Source organism: Anomaloglossus baeobatrachus, chromosome 4, assembly GCF_048569485.1.
Source record: "Anomaloglossus baeobatrachus isolate aAnoBae1 chromosome 4, aAnoBae1.hap1, whole genome shotgun sequence".
Lineage (NCBI taxonomy): Eukaryota > Metazoa > Chordata > Amphibia > Anura > Aromobatidae > Anomaloglossus > Anomaloglossus baeobatrachus.
In genome coordinates this window covers 105,908,887-105,930,750 of record NC_134356.1, presented here as the reverse complement: position 1 = coordinate 105,930,750, position 21,864 = coordinate 105,908,887, and positions in this window count along the sequence as shown.

Sequence of the window (21,864 nt, the reverse complement as noted above, 5' to 3'; positions counted from 1 at the left end):
AATTTGACCAAGGTCTCCCTCATCCGCTGAGTCTTCCATGTCCATGGACAGTTCGTCCTCGATTTCTTCATGTTCTCCTGCACCTTCCTCAACATTTCGCCTGCTACCATGCGCCCTTGTTGATCCCTGTCCCCCATGGTCCCATGCCTGCCGCGTTGGTGATCATGAACGTCTGGACCTTGGTGATGTTGTTGTGTCTTGCGCATATGAATCCTCCTGTAGTTCCTCCCCTTCCTGTTGTCTCACCCCCTGACTCCGAATTGTGTTTAGCGTGTGCTCCAGCATGTAAATGACTGGAATTGTCATGCTGATAATGGCATTGTCAGCGCTAAACATATTCGTTGCCATGTCGAAACTGTGCAGAAGAGTGCATAGGTCCTTGATCTGAGACCACTCCATCAGGGTGATCTGCCCCACCTCTGCATCTCGTTGGCCCAGGCTATACGTCATGACGTATTGCACCAGGGCTCGGCGGTGCTGCCACAGTCGCTGTAACATGTGGAGAGTCAAATTCCAGTGTGTCGGCACATCGCATTTCAGGCGATGAACCGGCAGGCCGAAAGACTTCTGGAGCGATGCAAGTCGCTCAGCTGCGGTGGTTGAACGGCGGAAGTGAGCAGACAGTTTTCGTGCCCTGGTCAGAAGGCCATCTAGGCCGGGATAGTGTGTTAAAAATTGCTGGACAACAAGGTTCAACACGTGAGCCATACAAGGCACGTGTGTCACCTTGCCCAGGCGAAGGGCCGCACCCATGTTTGCAGCATTGTCGCATACGGCCTTACCAGGCTGCAGTTTGAGTGGAGACAACCATTTATTAAACTCAGTCTCCAGAGCTGCCCACAACTCAGCCGCTGTGTGACTCCTATTTCCAAGACATGTCAAGCTAAAGACCGCCTGATGCCGTTGCGCTCTGCTGCCAGCATAGTAATGAGGGGTGCGTGATTCCTTCTGCGCAGTGAGAACGCTGGTGGCCTGACCAGGCAGGCTTGGGGCGGAGGTGGAGGACCCAGATGAGGTGGAGGAGGCAGAAGCAGTGGCGGAACTTGGAGAGACAGAGGATTGACACACAAGTCGTGGGGACGGCAAGACTTGTGCAGCAGACCCTTCAGCATCTATCACCATAGTTATTCAGTGCCCAGTCAGCGACATGTAACGTCCCTGTCCATGCTTACTGGTCCAAGTATCGGTGGTGAAATGCACCCGTTGACACACAGAGTTTCTCAAGGAAGCGGTGATGTTGTGTGCGACATGCTGGTGTAGCGCGGGCACACCTTTCTTAGAGAAGTAGTGGCGACTGGGCATCTGGTACTGGGGCACAGCAACAGACATAAGGTCTCTAAAATCCTGTGTGTCCACCAGGCGGAAAGGCAGCATTTCGGTATCCAAGAGCTTACAGAGGGATAAAGTCAACCTCTTAGCTTTGTCATGGGTCGCAGGAAATGGCCTTTTATTTGTCCACATCTGAGGGACAGAGATCTGGCTGTTGTGTGTAGACGGTGTTGAGTAAGGTGTCCCTGGAAAAATGCAGCTTTGTGAGGAAAGTGCAGTCGGAGACATGATGTTGCCTTCATCCAACGTTGGTGCTATCGATGTCTGAGAGAGCTGTACACACGTACTTGTTTCCTCTTCCAAACCAACTGACGACCTACCAAGCAAACTGCCTGTTGCGGTTACAGTGGTGGAAGTTGTGCGTGGAAAACCAGATGTGACAGCTGTCCCCACAGTCCTAGAAGATGAAGAGCACGCGGATGCACTGGAAGGGGCAGGCGGTGGATGGTTCGCTCCGCTAGGCCGCATTGCTGCACGGTGAGCTTCCCACTGGGACATATGATATTTATTCATGTGACGATTCATGGAAGAAGTTGTCAAACTGCTGAGGTTTTGCCCTCTACTAACAGAATCATGACAAATTTTACAGATCACATAATTTGGGCGATCTTTTGCTATGTCAAAAAAGGACCAGGCTAGGCAAGGCCTAGAGGGCATGCGACCTGCTGATCCACCCCGACTAGTGCTCAGAGGCACAGTGGTGGCTGAGGATGCAGTTGTAGACATGCTACCAGTACTCCGACTCTGTCCAGGAAGGCGCAAGGTAACTTCGTCGTCAGTTGCATCCTCCTCCACCGTCTCTGTTGACCTCCTTGAGGGCCTGACTGTGGGTTGACAGTAGGTGGGATCTAGAACTTCCTCATCAATTGTTGTGTTTGCACTCCCCTCACCCTCAGACCGAGCCTCTTCTTGCCCTGACCGAATATTTAAGTTGTCATCCCAATCTGGTATCTGCGTCTCATCGTCATCAGTATGTTCCTCATTGTCTATTACCACAGGTGTTTCAGTTTGTGAATAAGGGTCAACATTATGCTCAGAAACTTGGTCATCACGGCCTGAATCTGAGTCACAAAGGTTCTGGGCATCACTGCAGACCATTTCCTGGTCTGTACTCACTCTAGCTTGGGAGCAGACCTCTGATTCCCAGGCTATAGTGTGACTGAACAGCTCTGCAGACTCAGCCATCTCAGTTACACCATACTGTGCAGAGCGGATGGAGACTTCAGAGCTGTGAGAATGCAAGTGTGATTGGGCTGACAACTCAGAGGACTGGTGTTTTTTGGATGCGGTAGTTGAGGTGGCGGAGAGGGCACTTGTTGGACCACTTGAGATCCATTCAAGCATTTTCCTTTTTTGGCCATCATCTACCTTTGTTCCAGTTGTTCGTGTCCGTAAAAAAGGGAGCACATCGGATTGTCCACGGTAAGTAGTAGACATCTTACTTTTGCTGGAAGATGGTCTATCTTCAGCAGATCTTAATGGAGCTTTGCCACCTTCAGCAGCTGCAGAACTACAAGACTCAGCATATTCCATCCAGGACTGTATGCAGGAGTTTTTTGCAAACCAAAAAAATTACATGGGCTTCGCCATATTTTTGTATGCTAGTCAGGTACAGCAAGCAGGTACGGCTGCCCCAAACCTCCAGCTGCCTATTTGTACCCGGCTGGGAACAAAAAAAATAGGGAATCCCTTTTTTAATTATTTTATAAATTTCATGAAATAATTTAAAAAAAAAATTGACATGAGCTTTGCCACATTTTTGTGTCCAGCCAGGTACAACTAGGCAGCTGGGGATTGGAATCCGCAGCTCAGGTTGGCCTGAGATTTCTGGGCCTCTCTCCTACGAATTGCAGTCCGCAACCGTCCCAGAAAATGGCGCTTTCATATCATATCCAACTCTTCCAGCTGCCCTGAAGCAGGGTGGCTTGTTGGGTAATAATGAGTTGATACTAGCTTTGTTTTACTAGCTAGTATTAAGTCAGAGATTCTTAATGTCAGGCAAGTTTGACCCGGCCATTAAGAATCTCCAATAAAGGGTTAAAAAAAAAGACACCACACAGAGAAAAAATACTTTAATAGAAATAAATACACAGACACATTAGAGACTCCATGTTTATTAATCCCTCTCATCCCTCCACGATCCATGGTCTTCTGTCTTCTTTCTCCCTCAACCCATCCACCTCTGCTACATCAGACAGCGCTGCATGGGAGGAAAGACGCTGCTGCTCCCCATACACTGCAGTCTATTCACTCAGTCAGTGACCAGAGGCTGCAGGCTGTAAGCGGTGATGTCACCGCTGACAGGCGGGTTGATATAGCAACGGTGATCTCCGTTATTGATTGGCTATGGCAGCTGGTGAATAACAGAACGGGGAAGCAGAATGGGGAGTCAACCATATGCCAGAGCATTTCACTGGTATACGGAGATGCTGAAACGATCACCACGTACCGGAGAGTGCAATGACAGGACCTAGCATTACGTCATAGCCATGTGACCAGTCTGTAGCCAATGAGATAATAGACACGTGACTAGTCACATGCTTTTTTTTATGTCACGGAAGGTCCTATCATCAGTGCTGGTTACCGGGAGGACGCAGCGATTATCGGAAGGAAAAGCGTCGGGAGACAGAGTGCAGGACGCGTCGCGGGGACCTGTAAGTGTTATGGCAATGTTTATTGACTGTATGTGTACATTTATAATGTGTTTTTATGTGTTTGTGTTTGCCTGCCATTGGTTTCAATGGGGATCGAGAGGTTCGTCGAACGGTTCGTGGAGCTGAACTGGAACGCGGCCTCCGTTCGACGAATCGAACCGAACTCGAGCCTCTGGAGGCTCACTCATCTCTAGTGTGGACTACCTTCTTCTGACACCCGTCCCATCACCCATCCTCTGGGGCCCGGCCCTGCTTGTGGAGGGCCTACCATCCAGGCTTCATTTAAAAACAGCCCCAGTAGTGACATTCTGCAGCGGTGGCTCCATCTATATAGCTGTAACACCGCAAGTGGCATCATTTATGAACACTAATCTAATATCCCTGGGTGCGACAAAATTCATATTCCCACAGTGCAACCTAAAGTTATTCCTGTTTTCCCACAATGTAACCTAAATTTATTGCTTTGTATTCCCACAATATAGCCTAAGTCCATTCTTTTATATTACCACAGTGGAGCCTTCATGTGCATGTGCATGTGCTCGCTGTGTTTTTTTTGTTGCATTTTTGTCTCATTATTTGGTGCTATTTTTGTCAGCAAGTTCTGACATATGACTTCCCAGCAAAGTCTATGATAAGTCAGATTTACTATGCGCACGTTGCAGTTTATTTGTCAGCAGTTTTTTTTGTCAAGATTTTGTGACAAAAAAGAAGCAGCATGTTTACTCTTCTTGCATTTTTGTCAACTTTTGTCACCCATTCAAATCAATGATGGGGTTAAAAAACTGATTGCAAAACGCATGGATACAAATTGTTTGCGTTTTGCATATGTTTTACCCTTGGTTTTGTCAACAAAAATTGTAGCTCACGAACATAGTTCCAGAATGACAAAATCAACGCTGGAGTGATTTTGTGGTGTCGGCGTCGGTGTCTCTCTCTCTCTGTCTGTCTCTCTCTCCAAGTGCTACATACTCACCAATTACCGGTGCGGCTGTCACACTGCTCCCACAGCAGCTCTTTGTTCTTTCCGAGCCGCTCATTAGGCTCATACATATTCACTGCTTACCTCACTCACTGGCATCTGTGATTGGTTGCAATCAGATGCGCCCCGAGACTGAGTGACAGATATATGACTGCAACCAATCACAGCCGCCACTGGGTGGGTCTATATCGTACAGTAAAATAGATAAATGATTTTAAAAAAACGATATGCGGTTCCCCCCCAATTTTGAAACCCAACCAAGATAAAGTCTCACAGCTGAGGGCTGGTATTCTCAGACTGGGGAGACCCCATTATTGGGATCCCCCTAGCCTAAAAATATCAACCAACAGCCACCCGGAATTGCCGGATTCTTTAGATGCGACAGTCCCCAGACTTTACCTGACTGTTCCCGATTACCCTGGGGGGATGGCAATCGAGGTAATAAGGAGTTAATAGCAGCCCATAGCTGCCACTAAGTGCTAGATTAGACATGGCAGGAGTCTTTATTCCAAATAAAGGACTTTTGGGTGTTTATGTTTATTTACTTTCTCTTACAGACTAGTGATGGGGCGGGGTCTCAGACGACTGCCATCCCTAATCTAGGACTTAGTGGCAGCTATGGGCTGCTATTAACTCCTTATTACCCCAATTGTCAATGCAATTTATTTTGGGCATTATGTTTGTGACGATGATATATTAATAGCCAGCTGAATGAAATATAATTGTCAATTATTACCATTTGGCAAATATCACTCAAATACTCCCATATTGTACTTGCTGGTTAACTGTTTAATATGTATGTCTCTGTACCTGTGAAGTGGACATTAGAGTTAAGTGAGTTTCAAAATATTTGTATTCGCGATACTCGTAATGATTACTGTGTAATACTTGCGTATTTATTCCAAATAGTGAGTACAATGCAAGTCAATGGGATATGCGAGTAATTGTTTGCTGATTGGGAAATGCGAATAATTTTCTACAGAAAATTACTCGCATATCCCATTAACTTGCATTGTACCCTCTAATTATAACGAATATGCGAGTATTACACAGTGCTTGTTACAAGTATAGCGAATACGAATATTTTGAAACTCGCTCAACTCTAGTGAACATCTCTCACTTAGGAGCTGTGCCAGACATTTACCATTCCTGTTCTCCTTTTATTCCATGTTTGCACTGTGCACTTTGATACTTAATACATATGTTTGTATTCAGCAATTTTGCTTTTTGTTCTCCAGTTTTTGAAATATTATTCTTTGTATGATGAAAAAAATTTCAATAGAATGTTGAATTTGAAAATTCACTATTCACTTCCAATGAATAAAAACCTGCAATGGACACTCAGCTGTGAAGAAACTTCCTTAATTGGTGCACTTGCTGCCTCATATACATAAAGATTTATAGATGATTTTTTTGTGGTGGCATATTCATTTGCAGTCAGTAAGTTATGTTACAACTTGTCTTTTAATACCCTACTCAGCCATTTAACAAGTATGGTGACCCTAAAGCTCTATACAGGTTCCCTTTGAGACAATTTTGGTGGAAAAATTATTTTCCAATAATAATGCCTAAGGATTGTTTTACTGCAATTACTGTCTTTCTCCTAAACTATTCATCATTTTAGCTCTCAGGGTTGAGAACGTGGACCTGCTATTATTTTAATTATGTCTCCAGAAATATTCCATAGATGGAGTGGACAAATATATTAAAATCAATAAATGAATAAATATTCAATGCTTATTAATTTCTAAGCTATAAATTACGTTCATCGCTTATTCTGTTGTTTAATTTCACGTATCTTCCAGTTATGGAGTGGAGCAGTAATTGTGTATTAAAGCATGCCTAAATTTTACACATATATTTATTTTATTTGAAGGTGTTTATGGTTATTACTGTACTATCATAACATAAATTTAGAATTGAGTACAAAAAGCTACTTGGTACCATTTGGCAATTTAATTAACAGTCTAAGCTAAATTACTATAGAATTGCAGAAAACTGTAAAAAAAAGAACAAAAAAAATTAATTTCATTATGACCGTGCTATTTGTTATATCTTTCAGGTTTTTATGCAAACTACTGACAGGATGAACACAATAAATCAGTTTTACAATACTATGCTAGTAAAGAAAGGCATAAAGCAGTCTGAAGCCTATAAGTGCTGCCAACAGCTCTTGTTTTAATGAATTCCCTTTTAGATGTCCATTAAATGCTCATGGCAAATGTACTCATAATGGAAATAGCAAATCTAAATGGGCTGATATGAATAATCCATGGAGTTTAAATTCTGGTTTATGATCATCCTCACATTTAGATTTCAGGACAACGTAGTTTAGTTTTCATTACAGTTTGGAATAATGCGGACAGGGAGTAATTGATTGCTTCAAGCATATTAAAATCAATGGCCTTCTTCTCAAAGAACCAGTTCAATGCAATAATTTGAACGTTATGCATTGATTTAAGAATCTAAGCACAATGTTTTCTGTCACATGAACCTTTATCTTAAAAGCAGAAGGATTATGCACTCTTGAATTGTGATTGTTGAAGTCAAATTTTCGAAGACAAATCTGTCAATTTTTCCTTCGGCACCACAGATTGCAGTTATATCATCACTGATAGATATGTTATAATAAACCACAATATTTGTAAGATACTTAGAGCGGAATTATAAACTGTAATATACATTTCTCCTGATTTAATCCTAATGGCCAAATTGTAGGTTTTCACAGTATGTATAAAAATGAAAATACTTTATCCAGTGTAAACAGAATCAATTGCCAGCAAATGTGCATAAGAAGGTGTTTTACTGTGGTTTGAAAAAATATGAATAAGATCAAATGGTCATTACTTTGCCACTACTAGATAATTATTTAGGTTTGCTATTCAGTTTTCTTTGATTTACTATTGCTTGTTGCATTACTATACATAACATAAAAACGGTTAATGATAAAATGTAAAACTATCATAAGCTACAAATTAGCGAAAGCTAAATGTAAATGTAGCACCTCTGAGGTATCAGGTGTCACAAAATGTGAACTGTGGAAACCCAAATCTCGGAATAACCGTGCCAGTCAACACACCAGCACCCTCAGGCCATATACATAACCCCAATTCCAGACTGGGAGGCTGCCTAGCAACAGGTAAAAGGGATGGGCACTTATTGGCTAAATGCCACCCAATGTGTAGGGGAGAGACCCAGCAAGGGGAGGGGCCAGTGGTCAGTTGGGAAGTTGGCGGGAGAAGTGAGAAGTTGTGAGGAGAGAGTTGGAAGTGAAGGAGGGAGGAGTGAGAGTGTGAAGTAAAAAAAGACAAGTGTAACAACCTAAATTAAGAACGGGATACTGTAAAGGAGAGAAGGACTGTAAAATAAGGAACTGTGACTCCAGGAACCGTGGGTGGAAGTGTCATACTCCAGGGACCGCGGGGCGCCTGTGGAAGTCTGGAACCTAGGCTCAGACTCAGCTCAAGGCGGGGTGCAGACCCTAGGGTAGTGTGACACTTTATGGTCAACTGTTAAATCTGCCAGGTGAGGGGATCTCCAGGGTCCCTCACCAACCAAAGAGTCTGAAGCATCAGCAGCAAAAAGGGGGACCTGGGACAAGGGACAGAAGTCCACCCATTAAATAGTCTAGGCTGCCTGCAATAGGACCAAGACTGAAATGGAGGGGCTCCCCCAGAAGCTCTAAGCCAGGGGAGCCCAATACAAACAAGTGTGCATGGAGGACAACTACCCCAGGTAACAGCTGGCACGGAAAACAAGGGAAGCGGGAACACCTGAAACCGGCACCAGCGGGTCCAGGTACCGAGCCAAAAGTAAAAAAAGGCAAGTTGAAACTGCAATACCGGTGTGGACTGTTTCCGTACACATACACTGACTGTCCCCTACTATAGCCCCCCATCATACACTGCTGGAGCCTAGCCCTGCTTGGGGAGGGCCAAAAACTCCTAAGCTGCTTTACTCCACCAGCCCCAGCAGGACCCTGCAGCGGCGGCTTCAATAACTTGGCCGCACACCGCAAGTGGCGTAGTCAAAACCTCTTTTATTTCTTTTTCTTTTTCCATTTTTCACCCCCTTTTTATCGGAATGACCCCCCAGGGTCACTGAGCCAGGCATCGGCCGCGACTACGACTGTTCCCCCCTGCACACCACACGCCCGGGACCGAGTACCCCACAGCCCTAGGGCATCACATAAATAACGTGTAATTTTTTCCAAAAATGGTCTGCATGCTAAACAAATTTACCAAATGGTTAGGTAGTAGAGGTGAATGAACCCGAACATTAACACTTGGTGTTTGTACCGAACATGGACTTTCCAAAAACTCAGTGTTTGAGTTTGGGTGCAAACCACTCACTCAAGCATTTCTGTGCTTGTGTACGCTTGGTGCACGGCCCAGTGTGAGCTGTTTGCAGTGCCTAAATGGCTTCCACTGGGGGTAAAATCAGTGCTATTGGATGTAGTGTGCACAATAAATAATTGAAAAAATCCTACCCTTCCCTGGAAATGTTCTGTTTATGGCTAGCTGCATGTGGGTGAAGATTTAAACTGCCCAATTAGTGACTTCCATTGAGGTTCAGGTCAAGTCCAGGTCAAAAACTAAACTTTATCTAAAGTCTAGCTGAACCTGCCGAACACGAACTTCCACGGGTCCACTATTCTCTACTGGTGAGTATGCTGGCCATGCAAGAACTGGGATGTTTTCAGCTTTAAGGAAATGTGTACAGATCCTTGTAGCATTATCATGCTACAATATTAGGTGATGGTCGTGGATGAATGTCACAAAAAGGGATCTTGTCATGGTATCTCTGTGTTTTCAAAATGACAACAGAAAAATGACCTGTGTTCATCCATAACATACGCCTGCCTCTACAATAACCCCACTGTCACCCACACAATGCCATACATGCAGTCTGCCATTTGCCCTGTACAGTAAAAAGAGACCCTGATGAGGACCACGAGCATGCAAATGAGCTTCCCTGAGACTTTTTCTTACTAGGGCTGAGCAAACCCAAATGGTAAAATTAGAAGTTAATTGTAAACTGAACACAGACTTTTAACTGTATGTAGGGTTCCTCTTCGGGTTTGTCACCCGAATAAAGCTTGTTGAAAGGTTGCAGAGCACCCAATCATCTAGCTCTTAGGCTGTGGGAACTTCCGGAGCCACCGCAACCATGCCAATTATTGGTATAGCTGTGATTGGCCAGGGAAATCACTGCAAAAAAATAAATAATATTGACGTGAGCTACTAATGGAAGTTCGGGGCTATAAAATGGCCGTAGTAAGTAGAGATGAGTGAACCTTTCAAAGTTCAATTTGCTGAGCCTTATCAAGCAAACTCTACATTTGTCGAACCGGTCGCTGAACCAAACGTCGAACCTTTTCAAACCTTATGGACTACATTGGATTGGATGGCAGGCAAAACGTAAGGCAGAGAAAACACTTTTAGGGGGTCAAAAAGCTTCCAAGACAGCAAAAATACATTTTACACCACTGCTTTGTCAAAGCCATTATCTTTCTAGACTATTGATATAAAAAATATAGAGATGGAAGAGAGACAGGTATAGGGCTGGTGCACCCGTACAGAGAAGATACAACTTGGAGACCCATCTTGGAATCTTGACTGCAAAACCATTCAGGCAGACAGCAGAAGAGGTTCATCAATTGTCCCCCACCCCCATTTCCCCGTAGTGTGTTTGCACACTAGGGAATTATGGTCCTTGTAACACACAGGATGTGGGCTGGCATTAATTTTAAAACATGAGCACACAGTGACCGTGTCTTCTGCAGCAGCGCATCCAGGTAGGAATAGTGCACTAGAAATTTTGGTAGAACCAGGTTGATCCATGCAATGCACATGTGATGTCACCCAGGCATAGTGTCGCCACCAACAGGTTTGCAATATTATCACATATGACCTTCCCTGGCTCCTGGTTCAATGAAGACAGCCTTTGATTAAACTGGGCCTGGATAGTTGTCTGCAACACGTCAGCTGTGTGACTACACTCTCCAATTCATATTAATTTAAGCACTGCCTGATTATGTGGACTTACACATAGGATGTAGGCTGGCATTTTCATTTAAAATAAACAAAGAGTTGCATGAGTGACAGATATAGGCCTTTTGCTCCCAGAACCCTGGCACTAAAGACAACACAAAACTTGGAGACCCATAATGGAGTCTATATATTTAAAACATTGCAGTTAAACAGCAGCACAGCAGGACAGTGGCATCAATCCCCTGCCCATGTCCCCATAGTGTGTTTGCACACCAGGGACGTATGGTCCATGCAACACACAGGATGTGGGCTGGCGTTTTCATTTTAAAAAACAAAGAGATGCATGAGTGACAGGCATAGAGATCTTGCTTCCAGTAACCTGGCATTAGAGACAATACACAACTTGGAGACAGATATTGGAGTCTTGATATTTAAAAACATTGCAGGCAGACAGCAGAAGAGTGGCTTCATTCCACCCCCTCATTTCCCCATAGTGTGGTTGCACAGCAGGGAAGTATGGTCCATGCAATACATGGGATATGTGCTGGCATTTTCATTTTAAAATATCACGAGATGCATATTGCTCTTAGAACCCTGGTACTACAGACAAGACACAACTTGGGAACCCATATTGGAGTCTTGATATTTAAAAACATTGCAGGCAGACAGCAGGAAAGCAGGTCAGTAGCATCAATCCCCTCCCCATGTCTCCATAGTGTTTTTGTACACCAGGGAAGTATGGTCCATGCAAAACACAGGACGTGGGCTGGTATTTTCATTTAAAAAAACAAAGAGATGCATGAGTGACAGGCATAGACCTCTTGCTCCCAGAACCCTGGCACTACAGACAAAACATAACTTGGAGACCCATATTGGAGTCTTGATATTTAAAAACATTGCAGGCAGACAGCAGGACAGCAGGTCTGTGGCATCAATCCCCTCTCCATGTCCCCATAGTGTGTTTGCACACTGGGAAATTATGGTCCATGTAACACACAGAATGTAGTCTCGGTGTCTCACATGGGTCAAAAACACCATCATGGTCACTTCTATAATAGCTTATGGTCTCTCACTCGCCCCAACTATAGCGGGTAAACAAGTGGAGGTTTTGCGGTCTTATACCTGTGTGAGAATAGTTTTGATGGGGATTCAGGAGGAAAAAGAAGCAGCAGATGTGGTTGATTTGACGGCTGGTGGTTGGGTAGGTCTGGTAGTCCGCATTTTAGCGCAGTAAGATTTCCACAATAATGCATGTTGCATACTCATGTACCACTTCATGCCTGTAGAAGTCAAATTATTAGAATTTTTGCCTCTACTGAGTCATTGTTTACATAGTTTGCAGATAACGAAAGTTGGGTCATCCTTTACAGTCTCAAAAAAGGCCCAGGCTACTCAAACCTTCCTGCGAACTGCAAACCTGCGAACGCTGCTGGCCACAGCCAGAGTTGTGGCTGAGCATGCAGTGCTTCTGATTGTTGCATCACTATGTGTTTCTATGGGAATTCACAATATAACCTCCTCGGCGTTCTGCTCCTCCTCATCTGCTGAGCTATGCAGCTGCATGCCTTTTTGTTCTCACCAAGTGGGATCTACAACTTCATCGTCAGGCTCTATGTTGTCCCACTCCTCCTCTTTTTGACCTGACTTCACAGGACAGTACTCATGCGCCTCAGGCATCCGAGACTCATCATCATCACCTCTAGCTCCGTGGGTTAACATCAGTTGACGAGGGTAGGGATCTTCCTCAGACCATACTTTGTCCAGTCCAGGATCCAACAAAGATTTTGGGCATCAGTGCAGATGCTTTCCTCCTCTTGAGTCTGTGAATCTTTGGAGCAAACCTCTGATGCCATACGATAGAATGTGTGAACAACTCTGCAGACTCGCCCATGTGTGGTTCACCACAGTCAGTTTTCTGGTCGGAGATTTGTGATGTGCAGGAAACAAGTGTAATTGGGGTGGCACCTCTGAGGAATTAACTATTTCTGATGTTGAGGTGCAAGAAGAGGAGGAGAGGCCACTTAATATATCGATTGCCATCCACTCTAGCATATGCTGTTTATCAGCCTCATTTGAAAGTTGAAATGAGGTGCAGCTGCCAAAGAAATCTGTCCAGTAACAGAAGTTGTTCTTATTTCTCTTGGGATAGGATGATCCGGTGTTTGCTCATTAGAGCTTTGACTAACAGAACTTCCCACACGTACATCTACAACACCCCTCCTATTCACTCTTCCACTACAAACTCGTCGTGATTTATCACACATGGTTGATGTACCCTTCCCCTCTCAGACAGATGTATTGCAACCCTACAGCCACATCTGTCACACACCTAACAAAAGATAAATTATTTATTTCCTATAAACCTACAACTTCCCTTATAGGGAAGGTCTAAATTTAAACAACCAAAAAAGTCCCAGTGACCAATCCACAAATTAGCAAGATAGTAGGGACAGTCACTGGTAAAGAAAAGACCAAAACAAGTACTCAGTGAAATACAAAAATAATTTTATTAAATATACGTGAAGTAAGGACAGACAGTGATGGTGACCCAGATGGAAAAATCGCCAGACACAGAGTTGCACAAACACCACCTGCAGATATCATGAGACTGCTAGACACAAAGTGGTTAATATCGAAAACCCATTAGCCAAAGGGTGGAGAGATAATATAATATATCGGGGGTCCGACTCCTCTAGGCCCAGACACCGCCTGCAACCTAGACAGCTACTTTCAAAAGCCACTGCTCCCTCCTTCCTCCACTTCACTCTCCTTCTACTTCACTTCACTGACACTCTCCTGACCCTCCCTTCCTGACCCTATTACGCTCAAGCCGCCCACTGATGTGTCTGGTGGGTGTGGTGCAGGGTGTTCATGGGATTTTATTTGCTGTTGGAGGCAGCACTGTAAGATGGGGACCCAGAACCATGAGGGATTTGAATACTGCACTAAGGGAAAAGAGCGTGCAGTACCCTGTGACGACCTGATAGTCCAGGGGCGTCACACATCTAGCTTCTCTTGAGTCCCCACCCCCTCCAATAATTAAACACATCCTCCTATTCATCATACAGCACCTCAATCCTATCCAAAAGCATAACATGTTATTAGAAAAGCATTTTTTTAAAACGTAATCGGTTATAGAACAAATCTGAACATTATCGACTTTTGGGGCGAGTGCTTGGGTTACAAAGCCTGAACCGAACAAGCTAAGGCTTGACATTGGTGAACCTTTATTGAACAGGTTCGCTCATCTTTAATAATGAGGAGGAGGAAGCTGAGGAGGTGGATGAAGAACAGGAGATAATTCCCTGTTCTACAGAGGGTGCTCTCCACATTGGCTTTATTCCGTCTGTTCAGCATGGATTTGCTGAAGAGGAGGAGATACAGATTTGTCCTCCTGGTTGGTGAAGGAAAGTCTTGCCTTTTTAGTGTCTGGCACATGGCTGACTTTATGTCCCTCTGCTTTGCCTGTGACCTTTACATTATACGCATTTTAGCCAACACTGATTACTGGATATTTACCCTTTGTGACCCAAAGAACAAGGAGAATGTTCCATCTCTCCTTCCTGTATTAAAGAGGGCTAGTAAAATAGTGCAATTAAAGAAGTCCCTAATCGAACAAGTAGTACAAAAAGTCCTATCCGACAATGTTGGCAGCAGAGGTCATAGTTCCTTGGGCAACCAAGGAGGAGACACACGAGTGAGATACACACACCAGATCCAACAGAGGAGGGGAACTCTATCAAAGGTTTGGGACAGTTTAATTAGACCCTTCCAGCAACCAGGCTCTGATGTGCATGCTTGTCTGACAAGGAGGGAAAGGTTTTTGAAGATAGTGAAGGAGTAGCTAGCTGACTGTATCAGCATACTCCATGATTCCTCTGTGTTGTACAACTATTGGGTATTCAAGCAGGAGAAGTGGCATAATCTGTCCCTGTACACCTTGGAGGTTTTTGCCTGCAAGCTTTTAGTAATGCCCGGGTCATAATAACTGATATGCACATCCACCTGTCAACTGAAAATGCTGATAGGCTGACTCTTAACAAAATGAACAAAACCTAGATTGGCCCAGACATCTCAACCCCACCACATGACAGCACCAGAAGCTAAAGCCAATCCAAGTGTCCTTTTTTTGCTGTGGTAATTCCATGCACCACTTCCTACCCAAAAAAGTACATGGTTTCTTCTTTTTCTTTTCCTCCTCCTCCACCAAATCAACAAGGTCATTGTGTTGCCCTTGCTCTTAATTTTTACAGAGTGTGTATGATACCCTACTTCATAATGTTTTCAAGATGTGTAAGAGGCCTATTTCTACAATTCTCTTACATATATAAATATATACACCCTAGGGGTAAATGTTTTTGAGCCCTTGTACTTATTGCATAGGCTTTCCCAGTCTAAGCGTCCTATTAATACAAATTGGGAAACTTTGTTTTCTGAGTGCCTCTATTTGTCTTCTAGGGTGAATTGCAGTTCCTCCTTCTAATATTTGGCAGCTCTTGCACTTAATTCATAGATTTTGCCAGTCCAGGCATCCCACTCCTTCAAAATTATTAAATGTTTTCTGAAGATGTTCTTTACGCGTCTTCCAGGGTGTATTGCAGTCCATCTTTATAATTTTTGGCAACTCTTGAATTAAACATTGACAGTAAGTGGAGCCTAAAACCCTATATACAAATCATTATACAGTAAAGAATGTTTCCTAACACTTTTTTCTTTAAACTCCTTTTAATCTTGGGTTTTATATGTTTTATTCTCAGTCCGTAAAAGTGGAGTATTTTTTCCACCAAATAAACAACATGTGTATGACATTTCAGGATTATCATAGACTTTACTGGCATCATGATTTCCTTCAGGTTTTATGAACAATCTGTAGAATCAAAGTTTTTCCGAAGTATTAAAAAAGCAATTAAAAACTCAGCTTCACATATGCACCAAATATGCATAAAAAAGGGGGAAAGCGCAGCAAACACGAAATAATCAGAGATGATTGTTATAGCGTTGTGTGACACCTTCAGTAAATGTTAGAAAAAAAAAAACAGCATTTATGCTACATGTGAACATGGCCTCAATGTTACATTTTTTTCTTAAAAAAATGTATCGATTTAATAGACAAAAATTATCAATCATGCCATGTTTTTACACCATTTACTGATCACCATAAATAATGTCATAACTGTGTTGTGTGGGTTGTTACGATTACAAGGGCACCAAATATTTCTGTTATTTGCTGATTTGTGATGTTTATTACTTTTTAAATTAATGCATTAAAATGACATTATTGAAATATGTTTTTTTAATATATTTTAGTAATTTTATAGGAAGAAAAAAACCTTTTTAGTCTCCCTCTAAAATAGAGGGACATAAATATAGTTATGTACAATGTACCCGTACAACCTGCCTATAAAGTCAAAAGCTACACTGCAGCTTCTAGATTACAAAATTCTCCCACGGACATCAGCGAAGCCTGTGGCTGAAGGTTTATGCCTATAGTTCTGTAGGTTGTCATTTTTATTCCTGGGGAAATATATGAAAAAAAATTTAAGGTTATGTGCGCACAAGAAAGTGCCTTTTTCTTAAGGAAAATTCGGACGCTCTTAAAGAATCCCGCACCTGCGGTAAAAAAACGCACGAAAAATGCAGAAAAATCCGCATTCGGTTTTACCGCGGTTTGCCGCGGATTTACCGCGGATTTACCGTGGACTTACCGCAGATTTTCCGCAGATTGGTCCCTACAAATTTTTACCATTATCTATGGCAAAGAACGCAGGTACCTACGGAAAAGAAGTGACATGCTCATTAATTCCGCAGCAAAAAATCAGCGGGTAAATTCGCGGGTATAAAAAAATGCAGTGTGTGCACAGAATTTTTTAATACCCATAGGATTTGCTGGGGAATGACTGCAGCAATGTTAGACACATTTTCTGCAGTAAATCCGCGTCAAATCCACGGCAAAATCCGCGGTAAATCCGCAGCGTGCGCACAAGGCCTAATAGAAGAAAAAAAATCAGACTTTTTCTTCACCCCTAGAATGCTCAGTTCCAGAGCTGCCCTGTCTTCTTATAGTGGCCACAGTTGGGTACTCCACATCCGCCTTCTATTTATTTGAATAGGAGGCAAATGTGCAGTACCAGGCCGCGGGCACTATCAAAAGATGGAGCAACTCCAGAACTGATCATCTCCAGCTGCCGGAAGACATTGATAATCTATCCTAAAGATAGGCCATCAAGGTTAAAGTAGTGGACAAACTCTTTAAGTACTAAGCATTAGTACACTATGTGGCGGTAGGGGTCACTGACATTCCAGGAATGCCTGGATTCACTTACCTAAACACAGTCTTGTTTCCGCGGTACATCTTATCTAGAAAACAATATTCTACAGAACATAAGAAGAATGTCTGCAGGCCTAATTGGCTTCTACAGCTGAAGTTAACAAAACATGATTTTATGAAGCTGATTTATAACAAGTAATAAAGCATATTGGCAAATTATAGATTGAAATAGCCATATTGATTATTTTACTTATCATCAGTAAATTTGAATCTATAAAAATTTGATTAAGAGGAAATGTATGAGCATATAATGTAACTTGATATGACAATTTTATTAGACTTAGTTATGAGCATAATGCTTAAGGCTTTTGTTAAAGAACAAAATCAAAAACAAATCCCTGAGCAATGTATATGTAGTTTACTGTTAATCAGTTTACATACTTAGAGATCACTCTCTACTAGAGATGAGCGAACCGGTCGCGGTTCGGCTCGAGGTGGTTCGCCGAACGGAGGTCTCGTTCGAGTTCAGTTCGTCGAACGTTCGACGAACCGAACTCGAACGTATAGGCTATAATGGGAGGCAATCACAAACACATAAAAATGCATTATAAATGTACACAAACAGTTAATAAACATTGCCATAACACTTACCGGTCCTCGCGATCCCTTCTGCACTCTGTCTCCTGCCGCTATTCCATCCGATGATCGCTGAATCCTCCCGGTGACCTGCACTGCCAGCAGAGATGCAGGACCTATCGTGACGTCAAAATAGCCATGTGACCAGTCATGTGGCTATTATCTCATTGGCTACAGACTGGTCACATGACTATGACACGTCATGTAGGACCTGCGAGTGCATCTCTCCGGTACACGGTGCACATATGTGTATCGCCGTGTACCGGCGACATGCTCTAGCACACGGTCGACTCCCCGTTCCGTTAGGGACCGGCTGACACAGCCGGTCATTAACGGAGATCACCGTTGCCATAGCAACGCAGTTAGCGGTGACGTCACCGCTAACCGCGGCTCCGAGAGCACCGTTGCTATGGTAACGCGTCTGTCAGCGTTACCGCTAGCAGCCAGCAGTGATCACTCACGGAGTGAAGGCTGCACGCTGCTGCACGATTGTAGTGAGCATTGTAGTGAGGATGGAGGTTCCCCAGCCCCAAGTGATGAGCTGGTGAATCTCATCCTTCCTCACTACAATCGTCACTACTACTACACTAGAAAGAAAGAAGACAGAAGAGCAGGGTCGTGGAGGGCTGACAGGGGGTAATAAAGATGGAGTCTCTAATGTGTCTGTGTATTTATTTCTATTAAAGTATTTTTTCTCTGTGTGGTGTCTTTTTTTTAACCCTTTATTGGAGATTCTTAATGGCCGGGTCAAACGTGCCTGACATTAAGAATCTCTGGCTTAATACTGGCTAGTAAAACAAAGCCAGTATTAACTCATGATTACCCAACAAGCCACCCGGCTCCAGGGCTGTTGGAAGAGTTGGATACAGCGCCAGATGATGGCGCTTCTATGAGAGCGCCATTTTCTGGGACGGCTGCGGACTGAAATCCGCAGCAGAGGCGCCCACAAACCTCGGGCTAACCTGTGCTGCGTATTCCAATCCCCAGCTGCCTAGTTGTACCCGGCTGGACACAAAAATAGGGCGAAGCCCACGTCATTTGTTTTTTAATTATTTCATGAAATAAGTGAAATAATTAAAAAAAACGGGCTTCCCTATATTTTTGGTTCCCAGCCGGGTACAAATAGGCAACTGGGGGTTGGAGGCAGCCCGTGGCTGCCAGCTGTACCTGGCTAGCATACAAAAATATGGCGAAGCCCACGTCATTTTTTTGGTGGGCAAAAAACTTCTGCATACAGTCCTGGATGGAGTATGCTGAGCCTTGTAGTTCTGCAGCTGCTGTCTGCTCTTCTCCATACAGACAGACAGCAGCTGCAGAACTACAAGGCTCAGCATACTCCATCCAGGACTGTATGCAGAATTTTTTTGCCCCCTGAAAAAATTATGTGGGCTTCGCCATATTTTTGTATGCTAGCCAGGTACAGCAGGCAGGTACGGCTGCCCCCAACCCCCAGTTGCCTATTTGTACCCGTCTGGGAACCAAAAATAAAGGGAAGCCCTTTTTTTATTATTTCATGAATTTCATGAAATAATTAGAAAACAAATGACGTAGGCTTTGCCCCATTTTTGTGTCCAGCCAGGTACAACTAGGCAGCTGGGGATTGGAATCCGCACCACCGGTTGGCCTGAGCTTTCTGGGCCCCACTGCTGCGAATTGCAGTCTGCAGCCACCTCAGAAAATGGCATTTTCATAGAAGCGCCATCTTCTGGCGCTGTATCCAACTCTTCCAGCACCTGCCTGCTATACCTGGCTAGCATACAAAAATATGGCGAAGCTCACGTCCTTTTTTTGTAGTTTTTTGGCAAAAAAAATAAAAAATGCTTCCCTGGATTTTCCATTGCCAGTGAAGGTAACACCAAGCAGTGGGGGTTAGCAGCCAGTAGCTGCTTGGATTACCCTTAGCTAGCAATACAAAAAATGCAGCGGGAGCCCATATATATTTTTTTTAATTATTTATTTAAATAACTAAAAATAAAATGGGCTTCCCTGTATTTTGATTGCTGGACATCACAGTGCTGTAAAAATAAATCTTTAAAAAAATGACGTAGCGCTCCGCGGTATTTTTGATTCTCAGCGCAGATAAAACAGACAGCTATGGGTTGCCACCCCCATCTGCCTGCCGTTACCTTGGTTGTCAATCAAAATACAGGGAAGCCCATTAATTTTTTCTATTTAAAAAATAGTTAAAAAAAAAAATTACGTTGGGTCCCCCCATTTTTGATAGCCAGCTAGGGTAAAGCAGACGGCTGTAGCCTGAAAACCACAGCTGGCAGCTTTACCGTGGTTGGGGATCCAATGTGGAGGTCCCCTCAGGCTCTTTTTTATAATTATTTTATAAATATTAATAATTACACAATAAAAGTAGGGTCCCCCCCAAATTGGATCACCAGCCAAGGTAAAGCGGACAGCTGTGGTCTGGTATTCTCAGGGTGGGAAGGTCCATAGTTATTGGGCCTTCACAGCCTAAAAATAGCAGGCCGCAGGCACCCCAGACGTGGCGCATCCACTAGATGCGCCAATCCTGGCGCTTCACCCCAGCTCATCCCGTGCCCTGGTGCAGTGGCAAACGGGGTAATAAATCGGGTTGATACTAGCTGTAAAGTCACCTGAGATCAAGCCCAGCAGTTTGTGATGTCATGGCGTCTATTAGATACCCAACATCATAAACTGTCAGTACTAACAAAAACAAAAAATCGACAAAAGAAATTTATTTGAAAAAACAGTCCCCAAAACATTTCCTCTTTCACCAATTTATTGTAAGAAAAAAAATAAAGGGGTCCCACGACGACTCTGGACCGTCTAGAATATGGGGGGGAGACACTCAGGGAACGTATCCCCCATTTTCTAGGAGTGCGGACCCTTCATGTGAGGAGTGTGGGTGCAATGAATCTGCACTCACTCTCCCCGGGTCCACAGCAGCAGAGTCCATGTCATAATGGTTGCTACCAAAGCTGCAATGCCCTGCTCATGAGGTAAGGGCATGCCTAATCAGGAGAACTACTGTAGAGGAAGCTCTGCTCACTGGTATATAGGTGCTCAGAGGTAATAATAGATAAAATTAGTGAGTAACCTCGGCACTCTAAATCTCCCAGACTAAGTCAGTAAGTCCCAATGGATAGTAATGCAAAATCACTCTTTATTGGTCCGTATTAAGAACATTTTTTTTTTCATAAGCATATATGTTTTTGTCCAAAACAAGTTACAAATGACGTTTCGGCCTGAGCCTTCGTCAGATTGGACTTATCTGCATGTAATCATGAAAAATGACAATAATCAGTATCACATAAGAGTGAGAGAACAATAACATAAACTCGAACAATGTAGAGGTACAATTGGGATGCAGCAAAAAAATTGCAACACAGCAAGAAATGAAACACATGATACAAATGTCATAATACAGTACAAGGACAATATAGTAATGACAAATATGGGGTCAGAGTAGGCTTAGACAGCTCTGGTACGAAAGAGATGTCAATCATAAAGTAACATGTGCAGTAGGTGTAGAGCTACAGTATGCATGGCAGAGCTAATGGGTAGACTGACCATAGAAAAAGAACGGTGAAAAAGTGGAGAAAAAGTGGAGAAAAAGTGGAGCATAAGAGGAGAAAAAGTGGAGAAAAAAGTGGAGAAAAAGTGGAGAACAAGTGGAGAAAAAGTGGAGAAAAAGTGGAGCATAAGAGGAGAAAAAGTGGAGAAAAAAGTGGAGAAAAAGTGGAGAAAAAGTGGAGCATAAGAGGAGAAAAAGTGGAGATTAAGAGGAGAAAAAGTGGAGAAAAAGTGGAGCATAAGAGGAGAAAAAGTGGAGAAAAAGTGGAGCATAAGAGGAGAAAAAGTGGAGAAAAAGTGGAGCATAAGAGGAGAAAAAGTGGAGAAAAAAGTGGAGAAAAAGTGGAGAAAAAGTGGAGTATAAGAGGAGAAAAAGTGGAGAAAAAGTGGAGCATAAGAGGAGAAAAAGTGGAGAAAAAGTGGAGCATAAGAGGAGAAAAAGTGGAGAAAAAAGTGGAG